We start from the raw sequence: 4,959 nt of genomic DNA on the forward strand, positions 1-4,959 counted from the left end.
TTTTTTTTTTTTTTTTTTTTTGGTACCAATGATCTAACTCAGGACCTTGTGCTTGCAAGGCAGGTAGTGGCACCACTGAGCTAAATCCCCAGCCCTGCTTGTTGTCTTAAGGGAGGTGCCTCTGTGCTCTGGCTTCCACCCCTGGCTGCAGCTCCTTCCAAATTCCTCTCCTCTAGCCAGGGATTTGGCTCAGTGGTTCCGCCACCTGTATCGAAAGTGAAAGGGCCTGAGTTCGATCCCTGGTACCAAAAAAAAAAAGAAAAAAAAACCCAAACAAATTCCTTTCAAGAAAGAGTACTGAAAGCCAGGTCTTGTTCATTTCAAGACATTAAGCAATAAAATAGGGTGGGGTAAAAACTTTGGAGGGAACAGGGTGCCCAGAGCATGCAGGGTGGGTCACTCTGTCCCCGAAATGGGCTCCTCTGTCCCTTCCTTCTGTGCTCCGTGCAAGCCACAGCAATATGCACACAATCAACAGCGATTCCTAGCACAGGAGTTCTGGTGACTGCAGGCTCCAGAGGCAAATACCCTGGCTCCAAGTCTGAACTCCACCACTCCCAGGTTTCTTGGCTGCAGGCGAGACACTGCCCTGTGCCTCAGTCTGCTCACCTGTGAAATGGGCTGCAAATGCACTACCTCATGGACTCAGGCAACAGCCCAATGCCTGTAAAGCCGTGAGAACAGCACCTGGGACCCAGTCAGATGTTGCCCAATATTTCTCATTTCTGTTTTGTTTTTGTTTTTGTGGTACCGGGATTGAATCCAGACCTTGCGCTTGTGAGGCAGATGGTGGCACCACTGAGCTAAATCCCCGGCCCTTTCTTCGCATTTCTGAGCCCTGCTTCTTTATATTATAGATTAAATAATATAGTAATATTTTAACAATATGTTCTATTATATTATCCTCACTTCTGCACCTTCCTTTTTTTAAAAACCATAGTGTGTTTCAGAAATTATGCCCAAGACACACAGTAGGTCCTCTTTGTACCTGCAGTGGCTCCTTAGGACTCAGGTCCAAAGATCATTTCAGTACCTGATTTACAGGTGTGGGGGTGCTTTGTCTTTCACTGGAAAAACAAGGATGCCCTGAATACCTTGTACCCCAAGACCTAACAAAGCACCCCTAGTCCTCTGGGGGTCTGGATTCCCCCAGCTGGGGGGCTGTTAGGAGACCCCAGTCACACTGACCTAGAGGAGCACCCTTGGGATGAAGTCACCCTTCCTGGCCAGTTGGTGGTGCTGTGCTGCACAGAGTGGGGGACAGTGACAGAGAGCCTGAAGCTCTCTCTGTTCTCATGGAGCTCCTGATCCGGTGAGAGAGAAAGGCTTGTCAATCCCAGTACTAAGGAAGTTGGGGCAGGAAGGTTGCTGCAAGTATAAGGCCTGTCTCAAAAACAAAAAACAAAAAACCCTCCACAAAGACCTGTCTCCAGCTAGTCATGGCCTAGATGCTTAAAGGATGGGATGCCTGCCTGGAAGTGCAGCTCAGTGCAGGCAACTCTAGATTGGATCCCCAGTACTGTAAAAAAATAATAAATAAATAAAATAAAGAGCCCAAGGGAAGGGAAGAGGCCAGCATGGTGACCAGGTGGGAAAGAGTGTTCCAGTGTGTGCACAGGTCTGGAGAGCAGGTGGTGCCTGACCAAGGACAGACCCGTGGGGAGAGAGGGCAGGGATGAAGTTACACAAGCTCTGGGGACTCTGAGGACTCTGGAAGCTTTCCTGAAGTCTGGCACACACGGAGGTCCCAGAGCTCTGTCCCTCAAGGCGAGGGCCGCAGGCCATCAGGAATCCCGTTCCCTGTGAACTTTCTAGGATACAGATTCTTAGCCCTGACCCAGATCTGTTTGATCAAACACGCTGGGGGTGGGGGTGCGGGGATTTAGCTCAGTGGTTCCGCTGCGCATTTGATCCCCAGTACCAAACAAACAAACAAACAAAAACTATGTTGGGGGCAGAGCCAGCTCAACCTCTTTGAAGCAGCCTTTTTACTGAGTCTCAGGTGAACTCGAGTTTGAAAAGCACTGGTTTAAAGTCATTTTACATTTCATCAACAAGTCACAGTCTGAGTGTTGTCAAAAGAAACAATTATAACAAACTTATTTTTTTAATCTGTTCTGCTTTTTTGAGTCAGAGTCTCACTATATAGTTCAGGTTGGCCCCCAACTCACAGCAGTCTTTCTGCCTCGGCCTCCTGAGTGCTTGGATTGCTTGGGTGTGCTGCCATACCTGGCTACAAAAAATTGGGATTGAAGGTCTTAATTGGCTTTAGAAAAATTATTTGTGATTTTAGAATTGGCCTGGTACCAGTCGTTTCACCTGCTTTGTAGTAGCAGTGCAAGCAGGTCATGGAAGATAGTTTATTCACAAGGGAGCAAGTGTGGAGACAAGACAGCAAGTCTCAAATCTGCCTCCCGGGTGACAGGATTTAGAGATATATATAGGATAAAGGAACTGGCTGATTTAAGATGAGGGGAAAGGTGACTGGAGGTGAAACCATCGGTGATCTGCACATTTGTAACCAATTTTCATAGTTCTCCAGGTGTCCAGAAAATGGCAGTACGATCTGAGGGTAGAGTTTCTCACCTCCTGAAGTCGAAGAAGTCACCCAGCTGGTGCTTGTACAGGCGCAAGTGAAGGGGCCAAGTTTTCAACGAAAATTTCCTCCATGCCCCTATAAAGTAACCTAGGCAACTATTATCATCACAACCACAGGTCAGAGGTGTTACCTAACAGCAGAGCTAGTGGGCGACTAAGAACATTGCTCAGCCTTGGGGACCTCCAAAATTAGTGATTTTTAAAATCAAGTCACAAGTAACGGCAACTAATTAAAAGCAAGTGAAACCAGTGGATTTATTCAGGTTTCCTCCAGTTTCAAAATCAGGCAGTATCTCATTCAAAGACAATGAGCTTGGCCATGGCTGAGCAGAGGACATTGGTTTTACAGACAAAGAAGATTGCAGAGAGAAACACAGAGCAAAAGCCAGGTGGGCACTGGGTTTAACCCCCCAGTGCAGGAGGGAAAAATCTTAAAACTGAACAGGATAGCCCGGCATGGTGGTGCACACCTGTAATGCCAGCCCTTTGGAGGCTGAAGCAGGACTGAAAAGTTCAGCCCAGCCTGGGCATTTTAGTGACTTAGCTAGACCTTGTGTCTAAATAAGTGATTTTTTTGTTTTGTTTTTTTAAAGGGGCTAGGAATGTAGCTCAATGCGAAGGCCCTAGGTTCAATCCACAGTACTGAAACAACGGAACAGGTTGTTTGTTTCACAGTAACTTTCCTTGAAAGCAGAGGGAATGCTGAGGATTTAGCTCAGTGGTTCCACTGCCTGCCTCACAAGCACAAGGACCCAAGTTCGATCCCCGGTACAAAAAGAAAAAAGAAAAGAAAGAAAGCTAAAACTTGCCTCTATGGGGATGAGGATTTGGCTGTTAAACTTCTCCTGACAAACTTAATTTCCACTTGGTGACTTGGGACCTCAACGTGAATGACTCCATTTTGGTTTGGCCAATTGGACAAAATGAAGGAGCTCAGTCCAAACAAATGACCTCCTATATATTTTATTCAACTGTCCTTGGTTTATTTTAATAGTAAACTAAAATGATAAACATTTAATTTTTACCTTTGCCACGTGGTCTTCCCACCATACCTGTATGAGATGGATGCCCATCTCCACATTTTTAGTGGACCACGTTAAACTGCAGATTAACTGGTTGGGTGTGGCACTGCTGTGGAATAGTTACTCTGAAAATGGCTCACCAAAAAAAAAGTATTCCAGTTCCTTCTTTTCTTGAGCAAGAAATTGGACAAGATAAAAATGGTGCCAAAAGTTTATTTTAAAATTAAGGGCTGGGCCAGGGATTTAGCTCAGTGGTTCTGCCACCTGCTTTGCAAGCGCAAGGTCCCTAGTTCAATCCCCAGTACCAATAAACAAAATAAAACAACAACAAAAATTTAAATTTTTTTCTAAAAAAAAAAAAAAATTAAGGGCTAAGGAGGGCCAGGGATTTAGCTCAGTGGTTCTGCTGCCTGCCTCGCAAGCTCAAGATCCCGAGTTTGATCTGCGGTACCAAACAAAATAAATAAGTAACGCAAAAAATTAAGGGCTAAGGACTGGGGATGTAGTTCAGTGGCTCCGCATCTGCCTAGCAAGCGCAAGATCTGAGTTCGATCCCTGGTACTAAATAAATAAATAAGGGGTAAGGAAAGAACTAGCTCTGTAAAGCAAACGGGTGAGAGAGAGAGAGAGAGAGAGAGAGAGAGAGGGAGAGAAGAAAAGTACGTTCTGGGTCTGGGAGACCCACGAAAGGGTATCATGGAAGGTTACACTATTCTTTATCTCATGGGAGCTCCTGAGACGTTCTGAGAGTTATCTGGGGCAGCCCGGGGATCTTGAAATTGACAGATCCTGCTTATCTCCCCAGCCAGTTTTGCCACGCCCTATCTCCTATATCAGCACTCCGCTTGCCTAGTATGTTAAACCCAGGTTCAAGTCCCAGTATTGATTCAAAAAAAAAATCATTAAGCAGCAGATTAATTCATTCCCACAAATTCTCTAGGAAACCTAACTTTTTCAGCAGAATTTTTGAGTTTAAGGAGAAGCAAAGACAGTGCTCATCGTCAGAAGAGACACTAGGAACTCCCTGTAGGATTTAATCCTAACAAACCAGTCAACTCCAGCATCAAGTCCGCTGCTACCCCGACCCCCACCCCGGGCCAAGGTGCTTGAGCCCCGCCCCCAAGCCTCGGGCGTCCTTTCCGGAGGGGCGTTACCGTGGAGACAGACGCGCCACGCAGGCCTGTCTCGGGAAAGGTGGAAGTCGGTTGTGGACGCGAGAGCGGCCATTTTGAGACCGGGCAAACGGCGTGGGACAGGCGCTGCCCAGCAACGGTTGGTCGGTTTTAACCAAGGACTGGTAGGTGGGGCCGGGAGAAGAGAGCGGTGCCATCCTGGGGGA

At 46.7% G+C, this 4,959-nt stretch overlaps 1 protein-coding gene across 9 annotated transcripts in view; it reads left to right on the forward strand.

The window, feature by feature from the left end:
• The first annotated feature begins 4,786 nt into the window (after positions 1 to 4,786).
• The window catches only part of Catsperg (cation channel sperm associated auxiliary subunit gamma), a 29,057-nt gene continuing 28,884 nt past the window's right edge, over positions 4,787 to 4,959 (forward strand). For 2 of the 9 annotated variants that reach the window (XR_002025650.2, XM_019208759.2), the window contains exon 1: positions 4,789 to 4,917. The gene's annotated coding sequence lies outside the window, so the exon portion shown is untranslated. Of the gene's footprint in view, positions 4,918 to 4,959 lie in introns of all 9 variants that reach the window. The other 7 variants (XM_019208758.2, XM_010632816.3, XM_010632815.2 and 4 more) reach the window with 5 other exon arrangements.

Source organism: Fukomys damarensis, unplaced genomic scaffold (genome assembly GCF_012274545.1).
Source record: "Fukomys damarensis isolate Sample0158 unplaced genomic scaffold, DMR_v1.0_HiC HiC_scaffold_19, whole genome shotgun sequence".
In the NCBI taxonomy this organism is placed as follows: Eukaryota; Metazoa; Chordata; class Mammalia; order Rodentia; family Bathyergidae; genus Fukomys; species Fukomys damarensis.